Raw genomic sequence first — 10,431 nt, 5'->3', positions numbered from 1 at the left:
AAGAGTAACACTTTTCCATTTCGGTCCGTCCCCGATTAAGAGTAGCACTTCATTTTTATCATAAATGGTAAGTAGGTTCTACATTCCACTAACTCACTTCACTCACATTTTATTATAAAACTAATATAAAAAAATGGGTCCCACATTCCACTAACTTTTCAACCAACTTTTCTTTACATTTCTTAAAACTCGTGCTCGGTCAAAGTGCTACTCCTAATCGGGGATGGAGGGAGTATCTCTTTAATGAGGTGAGATCCATTCTCCACTAATAATATTTTATTTACCTTTTATCTCTATCTCTCTTTTACTTATCAATTTTGTATTAAAACTCGCGCCGAACTCAAAAAGTTTATTCTTTTGGTACAGATGGAGTACTATACATAACTGGAGAGAGAGATTCTACACTGAAAGAAGATATGCACTATTGATATTTCAATGATGATTTTTTAAGAGAGTTGTATGCTATAAAGTATAATAATTGTGAAACATTACAAATTACTTATAAAATAAACCATTATTTAGGACCGAGTGTGTTTGACATAGAATATCCATGTTCCCCAAAAATTATTTTAATTTGGACACTGTATGGACCTGTTGCTTACCAAAGACCAACAGTTTCCCCTAGAATCATTTTTATCTCTCACATCTTTGAACCATATTTCTAGCGATTTCACAATAGACAACAACTATTTTCATATTTGTCATTTAAGCATATCATATCTAAGGTGATCACAATCGTCATCAACCTTCTATATATACCAACAATCATATTAGCAGAAAAAACAATCTCAACTCCACAAAAGGATAAACAAAATAGTTGGAGATGGAAGGTGGTTCGAGTTCATCAGGCAAAGCCATGCAAGAGAAGGAGGAAGTTAAATACCGCGGCGTGAGGCGGCGGCCGTGGGGGAAGTTTGCAGCTGAGATTCGCGACCCGACTCGCCAGGGAGCGCGGCTGTGGCTGGGGACATTTGACACCGCGGAGGAGGCCGCGAGGGCCTATGATAAATCAGCGTTTAAATTCAGAGGGCATCTGGCGATCTTGAATTTCCCCAATGAGTATTACTCTCAACTTGTTATTCCGCCTTATAACCCTAATTTTACTCTTTCTTCGCGTCGTAATTCCTCACACGACAAGATTGAACTGGAGTACTATGATGATAGTTTGTTGGAGGAGCTTCTTGAATCGTCCGACAAGAAGAAGAAGAAGAATTGATGATTGTCGCCACTGAATCTAATCTACATCTGTTTTAATTGGTTGTTACTCTTGTATGTGAACGACTAGATCACCATCGATCGTGTTATTTAAGTTCAACGATATATATAAATACTAGTACTATACTCATGAAGTAAAAAAGCTTTTATTATATTGCTTTTAGATTCTGTATTGAAGTAAAACTTTTCAATACAAAATGGAAGGCGTGGTGAGTGAAAGTATGCGAATCTGCATATGTTCTTTTGACTTTTTTTGACTGAGAAAGTGAATGCTTATTCAAACCAAGAAAGTTCCCACAGTATAGATACAGTTAGATTCTCTATTGTAAGAGTAATGTTATCTCATTTCGTTACACTGGATGCTCGGCTTTTGTATGGTTTACTTATTCACTTATTACTATCTCAAAAACAGAAAGTAAAAAAAAAAAAAAAAAAAAAAACTATTCAAATTGATTTAGTAAAAGTAAAAAAAAAACAAAACCTAACTATTGCAATTTGCAAGAAATTGCATAATTATATCCCTAGTTTTTTCAAGCTTATAGTATATGCTAAAATTTTCACTCTCAATCATTTCTTTGTCAACACAAAACCGTCGCAGGGAAAAGAGAGTTTCAAATTCAGCCTCGTGTGATGGTGATCAGGGTAAGTTTTGCAAAGGAGACGAGAGTGAAATCAAAAGCACGATTGTGATTTAAGAAGAATAAGATTATTTATTGAGAAGATGCGCGCATCAGAGGTGTTGGTCTTATTTATTTTGATAAACAACAATGAGTTGCTGTGATTTGTTTTTGTTTATTTTGTTAACGGTCTTAATTTGACAACTATTGTAATTGCGCAACTCATCTACAACTGAATGTATTTGAACAAAAATATCGATAAATTCACAATTGATAATATTTGGAATTGTGAGTCATATAAAAATTAATACTCCTAGGAGTAACAATTAAGAGTAATTTGAGAACAAATTATGGCCAAACACTAAGAATAGAAAATTTATGAAAAAAACACTAATTTACAACCTGAGGATCAACAGAATTGTGTATTATAGCAAAAGAATATAATTACTAATTCACCACCCATATTGTTACTCGTTGTATATAACTATAGCGTAAGAACATTAATCAACAACTCTGCATAAATACTACAGTACTTAGTAGCTAATATGAATCGTAGCTATAAATCAACAATTCAAATTGTAATACCCCGCATCTTTTTAATTTATAAAAGAAGCTATTATATGTTTTGGGTATATTCAAAAGTATTTTTTTGGGATTATTTTAACTGTCAATTGATTTTTGGTATAAACATTTTGAACTAATGAGTTTGATTTTCCAAATGTTTTACAGGTTGTCCTACTTGACCGAAGATGCGCCTTAGCAAAATAAATAAGGTTTAAGTGTTCGTGTTTGATTTATTGGGTGAAATTAGTGGTTTTAGAGACTTGAAATTTTGAAATTAGAATATAGAGAATTTGGTTAATATCATTCATATTTCATTTTGTGCTCTTTTTGTGTGTTAGTTTTGCACTTAATAGAGTGACTGAGATTTTAAAATTTCTACATGTTTGAACAATAAAATTAATTGTGTTGATTTTTATGTCCATTTGATAGTTACAATAAAAAAAAAAGAAAACAGAAAAAGGAATTGATAAAAATAAAAATCGACACTAATCTAGAACACTCTACACGACACACCATAATTTAAGAACACACACACTACACCCTAATACACACTAGACATCAAACACACCGAACATCATTTTACCCACGGCTAAACACTTGCACCCATCACTCTCCTCCGGCTTGATGGAATTGCAGCCACCGGAAATCACCGGCTGCCACCCGCCGGTATTGCCGTGGCCGCCGGCAATCGGCCCTCCCCTCCTTGCCCGCAGCCTCTCCCTCTCCATCTTCTCTAACCTCCATTAATGGATTTCAAGGTTGAAGCTTTGTTTCCCCAAACTCAAGTTTCTTGCGAATTAAGGTAGAAATTGAATTCCTCTTTGGATTATCTCACTTCCTAAGTTGATGTTTGTGGTTTTGATTTCAAGCTTTATGCTTTTTAGTTGTCAATGTCTAAAAGTGAGAATTTTTATGTTTTGTCTAGAATTGGGGATTTTAGTTATGTTGATTGTTTTAGTTTCTTTTACTTGGTAGTTGGGGATGAAGTTGTATGAGGTGATGGTTTGAATCAATTTTCATTTAGTTAGTAGGATTATTGAAACCCTAGATGCAAAGGGATGCTTGATTTTGATTTGTGTTGATGCTTTTGAAACTATACTTTTATTTTAGAATCAAGAAAATTAACTTTGGAGCAATGTCTTTGATAGCCAATGAGTACACTGTTTAAACAGTGGGTTTCGGGGTTTATTTGACAGACCAAATGAATTCATTTTCGGCTCATATTTTACCAGAAGTTATCCTTAGATGTCTTCTGCATTGTCACAAAATTCAGCTTAAACCAAGTTCAAATCGATTTATTATGATTTTTCTAAAAGGACTGCCCTGTTTCTGGCAGGTTCTTGAAAAGTAATCATATATCCTAAACGAAAAGGAATTTCAAGCTCAAAATTAATCCTCATAAACCTGACTTTCATATGTTTCTTTTGCTTTTGGTTTCGTTGGTTTTCGACTTATGAGTCGAGCGGAATGATTTTCCAAAGTTAGTGCTTTCTGCTGTGAATAGTAGTAGTGAAAGTGCTCTTGTTGATTTTATTTGAGTAACCTATTGGTGTGAGATGATTATGAACTTGAGATATGCTTTAAATAATGATGTAGGGAGGATGTGTGATTTTTCTTGGAATTGTCTAATACCGTTTTGTATTGTTTTGTGAATTATTTCAGTTGATCGTATGAGTAGTTTGACAGCTTTTATACTTGATGGTTTGTTTGGATTTGTTGTTGTAGTTGATTAAAATGGAGTGTGTTGTGAGTTGAATGAAATTGTATAGGTGTTAAAGCTTATGTTAATTTTATGTTGGATAAAAGAATTGCTTAAAAGTGGATTATGATTCTTTGTTGTTTTATTTGGAAGTTATTTTGCTATGCTTGTTTGGTTATGTGTTTTAAAATAGAAGATTAAGTTGTTCCAAGTTTAAAATGAGTTTAATTTGTCAAGTTTAAGTTTGAGAGTTTAAAGACTAAGTTAAAATGCTTAAGTGCTAGGGGTGGCGCATCCAAGGCTCGAGGATGGACAACCTAAACCAAGCTTGAGGAGGTTATTTTGAATTTCAGCTTTCGAGGTGGGGTTTACTTTATCTGTAAGCGTAGTGGTTACATGGTTATAATCATTGTTGTGTCGTGCGTCATTCGTATGAGCTTATGGGCCCACGAGGGGTCAGATCCATGAGGGATCATATGGGTCGCTGACAGCCCACCAATAGCCCACGAGGGGTCAGGTCCACGAGGGACCGAGACTAGTCTCATATAGATGTCAGCAAAGTTGAGATGGTTCATTATGTTATGATTCATTACACAATTGGTTATAACTACTTGCAGCGTATTCCCCACTGAGTGTGCTTGCATACTCACACCCCGTTATTTAATGTTTTTCAGGTTAAGGAGTCGGTGATGGGGCAGCAGTCAACGTGGTCCACGGTCTCCCAGCCGCTATGTTTGACTAGTAGACCCTTTGGTATTTGGGTAAAAGTGAATTGGTTGGAGAGTAAACTTGATAACTTTTATGCTATTATATTTTGAATGATGTAGGTTTCAATCCGATTAAGCGGGATATTTTATTTTGGTTGCTGGATGAAGCATCTATATTTTTTAACATAGTGATACATTTTGGCATAGATACCTATACACACATATTTCTGATGTTGGGAAAAATATTCTTATTAGTGTTCTTCAAATTGTTTTTTTTATAAAAAAAAATAATGTCTATGATGTTTTTCTTTTAAGTTTATAAAATCGTTTCCGTTTTTCTTATTTCCATTTAAATATCTGAATTTTCAAAATAGAAGAAATTCGTATTTTAGTAAATTGGTAGCGTCACCCGTTTTAAAGAGTTCGGGGCGTTACACAAATGGGCAGCATGCATTCACTAAAAAAAAATTAGTCTCATTTGAGAAGTGAAGAGCAAATAATGTAAGAGAAGATATATAAATATGGAATCTGATCAAATGCAAACTCTAAATATTGTACAAATTCCAAACTATGATCTGAACCATTAGAAAATATCAACAAATGACAAAATAGTAGCAACAACAAATGTCAACACAGTATCAACTGTTGATGCTGTGTTGACATTTTTTGTTGCTATTATTTTGTCACCTGTTGACATTTTCTAACGGTCCAGATCATAGTTTGAAGTTTGTACAAGTTTGTATTTTATTACTATCCAATAAATATAGAGATAAATGTATTTTTATTTTTATGGATTATTAGAGTTGGGAGAAATCAAAAGGGAATGAGTCATTTATGTTTTATAAGTTCACTCATAGAAAAGATGAAGCTTTACATCATTGCTATAGGCTTCTTAATGTTTTTGAAAAGGGTTTATAAATTTTTATGGACGTTTTAATTTTGTATTTAATTTCGCACTTTAAAAATTAAGTTGTGTTGCTGTGACAAAACGGGTCAAAATTGGCGATATTTGGCACAAGCAAAACGGGTCAAAATCGGTGAATTTATTTTACTTAATTCACCTGTTAATAATTAGTTTGATAAGAACTTGGCGTATTTATCTATTTGATTTAATAACAAAACGGGTCAAAATTGGCAAAATATTCGGGACATTTCATATTTGAATTAATTCACCTAATTTTTAAATTTCCTTAAGAACTTGATGTATTTATTTATGTATTTACTTGACTATAGTATAGCCTGATTTAACATTAACCCAGAAAAAACTGCAAGGACTGAAATAGGCACCTTTTTGTAGATGCAACATTCTGTAAACAAGAACTAAGACGCACCGGACACCCATCACCATTTATATTACCGGGTAGTGATTAATTGCTAACTTATCTCTTAGTTGCTAACTACAACTAATTTAAGACCATACGATTTTAGAAATCTTGTGGTCTACAATTTGTCATGTGTAATTTCGTTTTTTATTTTTTAATATTAAAAAGATAATAACAACTATCAAATTTAGGGTTTAGAAATACAATGTCAATACAGTGTATGAAATATATCAACACGAAGACATAATAATGTCAAAACAATTTCATATTGACATTTTACAAGCATAATATTGACATATTATGTAAGATGTATTGACATAAATCTGTTCGTCAAAAATACGAAAATTCAAAAAAAAATATTCAATTTTTTTTCAAATTTTGACGTCGGAACATATGCATGTAGTATATCGTTGGAATCCTTATAAAATTATCTTTAACTTGATATATGTTATATGAATTTAAAGTTTTGAGATTTGTTTTAAAAGTTAGTTATAACTAACTTGACATTAATACCCCTATTGATTTTTATTGGAATTAATCCTATAGCTTATTGACCTTTTTGTTCATCGTATTGACATTTCGTGGTTGATGATCTAGGACTTTAATTTGAATATCTAATGGCTATTATTGAGTTGTAGTTAGCAATTAAGCATTGAGTTAACAATATAACACTCCCCTATATTACTATACGTATATTTCTAATAATACGTGTATGTGACCGTGTTTGATTTCTTCGCCCGATTCGCACCATCAAATGTAGGCGTGGGCAAAAATACCCAAAGAACAGTGTACTGATCGTACTATACTGAAAATTATCGAAAACTTCTGAGTTTTCAATATACCGTATTTTTCAGTACAGTACGATACTGTACCATAAGTTTTTGATACGGACGGTATGAATTTTCTTATACCGCTACAGTGGTATACCGAAAATATGGTATGTACCGATATTACCGGCATACCAAAACTCAGAAATATATATCGAAATCAATACGTATCAAATTAACGATATACCTATTTTACCGATAAAAATATACTATGTCCACCATTTAAATAGTCTTTTGACTCGACACGGGTTTTAAGATATTGTTTGACTTTGTGAAGAGAAGTAAAGGGAGAAAGTGAGTGGAATGTGAAACTCATTTAAAGTGTTAGTTTTATATTGGATTGTGAGTGCAAAAAGTTGGTAGAATGTAGGTCTACATACTAAAAGTGGAATAAAGTAAATGGTTCTATAAATCGTAGACAACTCAAAAAGGCAAAATGGAAATGGTTCTTTAAATGGTGGGTAGAGAGAGTAATATAATTTACTCCCTCCGTTTCTTATTAATAAAGGCATTTCTTTTCGACATGGAGTTTAAGAATAGTGTATTAAATGGATAATGATAAAGTAAAATTGAATAAAGTAAGAGAGATAAAGAGACAAGTAAAAGAGAGAATTACTTTTTGCTAAAAATAGAAATGACTCAATTAACTTGGAACTTCCCAAAAATAAAAAAATGACTCTATTAACATGGAACGAATGGATTAATATTTTAGATTAAAACCATATATATATCCATTAATAATTTATAAATTTATTTATAATTTTTTCGGTATAAAGTTATACGAAACTGTACGGTATAATGGTATAGTGTACTAAAGTTCGGTATATCGAATTATCGATACGGTAACGGTAGTGATATTGCCCATACATAAACTTTCGGTACGGTAACGGTATGAAATTCTTTCGTAACGATTGCTTAGCACGTTTCCCGTGTTTATATGTTACCGAAATCCAGTATATCGTAATTTTTTCATATATTGAAAAGAATAATGGTAAAACTAGTCATATCGAAAATTGGTATACTGAAACTTTCAATTATATAAACATATGGTTTTTACTCGTATCGAAAATTGGTATACTGAAACTTTCAATTATATAAACATATGGTTTTTACTCGTACTGAATTTTCGAGATGATAATACCTTATCAACCCAATCTTGTGTTTGAATTCTGAACCTCATTGTTATTGCACACTGCGAGACCTAAAGAATCATATAATTGCCATGTATATTGACTTATCCGATTAGAAAGAAAAATATAAAACAAAGTTAAGCGGTTCACTTTCCATTTTTTCAAAGCATGGGCAATCTCTAAATTATAAAAAAGTAGTGCAAGACCAGAACTGCAAGAGTAAAAGACTGAAAGAATATTTTAACTAACAGCATATTCGTAAATACATTCTTAAATATATGCAATAGAGCCTTTTTATAAAGTTGTTAGATAAAAAAATTATTGTGAAGGTGAATTACTCACATCCACATAAAGAGATATATGCATCGTGATCAGATTTGTCGAATATTAGATATTCTGAATCTTCTGTTAAGATCAAGACCAAAAGTATCTAGAGAAAAGCAAAGCAAATTAGTGCTCAAGATGTCGATCTCAAGATGGTTATGCTCGTAGGAATCGTGCATTATTCATTTGGTCAAAAATGGGATAGAATTTTCAAATGCGTAAAGTATATATTGCATCCACCGATATTACTTGTCGTCAATATATATTAACATAGAATAATTCGTGTTGCTTTTACTGTAAGGTAAAAATATTATGATTCCTTTATTATTAAAACACTCCAAATGCATACTATTAATTAAACGTTAAACATTTATATACTTGTAGAATGAATTGCAATGCAAAGTACAATAACATGTCGATTGTCACCCAAGGGATTTATTCTCACGTGACATTATTTTGCAGAATTAGATGAAACCTTCCATCTCATTCATTTTAACTAATTGAAAAAAAATGTAAAAGTGCACTCTTATGTAAACTTCCAATTTGATTTATAATTTAATAATCTCATTATGAGATATAACTGATTAAGTCAGATCACGTAATCTATTAAAACGTAATCTATTAAAAATGAACATGGATTCAATTACACTAAAATTTTCGTTTTCTATTTTACTTCCATAGTTCATGTTAGTTCGAAAAAAATTGTTCGCGAAAATTAGATTACCTATTGAAGTTTAATTTACGAAACTTTCAATAAATATTTAATGTAATTAAAAATAATGATAGATTTTAAAATTTTGAGTTGGCTTTAAAAATGAGACTGATCTAATTTTTACCGTTTATGGGTGAAATGAGACGTGACACCTAAAAAATGAACTTGCGGCTGAAATATTGTTATTTTGAATCCCCTGTTTTTTAGGAGGCTATTACTCCCTCCGTCCGCTATTAGGAATCCCGGTCACTTTTGCATCTTCGTTTTATAAAAATGATACTACCTCCGTCCCCTAAAATTTGCTACACTTTGACCCGACACGGGTTTTAAGAAATGTAATGAAAAGTGAATTGAAAAAGTTGGTGGGATGTGGGTCCTACTTTTAAAGTATTTTTTTTATAATAACATATGAGTAGGAATGAGTTAGTGGAATATGGGGTCCACTACCAAAAATGGTAAAAGTGAAGTGTATCAAATTTTCAGGGACGGACCGAAATAGTAAATTGTATCAAATTTTCAGGGACAGAGGTAGTAATAAATAGTTAAAAATGAAAAAATAGTAAAGTAAGTGATAATAATATTGAGAAGATTCTTCTAAAGAGAGTTCTCTCTCTTAATTTACTATTTCTCCACTTTAACTATTTATTATCATTTTTATAAAACGAGTGCGCAAAAGTGAGCGGGACTCCTTATGGCAGACAGAGGGAGTATTGTGTTAAAATAGTACTCTCTTTGTTCCGTGGTAGTGGAGTTGTTTCTTTTGGGTATGTGATTTAAGAAAAATTGTGTTAAATGTGTAAATTAAACGAATAATAAAGTAGTAAATGAAAAAAGATAGAGAGATGAAGAGGGAATAAAGCAAGAGAGAGTAAAGTAAGTAAAAATAAATACGTTGACTTTTACTAAAAAGATAAATGACTCAACTATTATATAACATACCAAAATAATAAAATGACTCCACTATTATGGAACGAGTGGAGTAGTTCGTTTTGGTCTGGTTGGTTGGTGGGTGGGCTTACAAAAATAAAGTAGGATCAGCCTAGTTAGACTTGAAATTTGCGTGCCCAACTTTTAATGAAAAATACCTTATTGAAGTCCTCTTAAATTGAGTTGCTAGAGTCCAAGCATGTATCGTTTTTGTCGACCCAGTCTGAGGCCAGTCCATGCCAGGAACCCGACACACTTGAAAATCTAATTTATAAGGTCATATAACTTATTTTGATCCAAAACACAATGTAAATTCAGTATCAAGCCAAATCGGAACAGTGCTACAAAAGTTTATTTTGATCCAAAACACAATGTAAGGGTTTCGGC

The 10,431-nt window shown here is 32.2% G+C and overlaps 1 long non-coding RNA gene and 1 pseudogene across 2 annotated transcripts; both read left to right on the top strand.

Annotated features, from left to right (window-relative positions):
* Positions 1-808: 808 nt before the first annotated feature.
* Positions 809-1,337, top strand: LOC125197247 (ethylene-responsive transcription factor ERF098 pseudogene; annotated as a pseudogene).
* A 1,563-nt stretch (positions 1,338-2,900) lies between these two features.
* LOC125197890 (uncharacterized) lies at positions 2,901-4,986 on the top strand. 2 transcript variants are annotated; one of them, XR_016128842.1, is made up of 3 exons: positions 2,901-3,198; positions 4,380-4,456; positions 4,770-4,986. It is a non-coding gene; the product is annotated as an uncharacterized LOC125197890 (long non-coding RNA). The 2 variants fall into 2 exon arrangements; XR_016128843.1 differs by having other exon boundaries at positions 4,374-4,456.
* Positions 4,987-10,431: the final 5,445 nt, after the last annotated feature.

This window comes from Salvia hispanica, chromosome 4 (assembly GCF_029641045.1).
Source record: "Salvia hispanica isolate PSC_SH4W2 chromosome 4, Shi_PSC_v1, whole genome shotgun sequence".
In the NCBI taxonomy this organism is placed as follows: domain Eukaryota; kingdom Viridiplantae; phylum Streptophyta; class Magnoliopsida; order Lamiales; family Lamiaceae; genus Salvia; species Salvia hispanica.
This window is presented reverse-complemented; position numbering and strand designations above follow the sequence as displayed.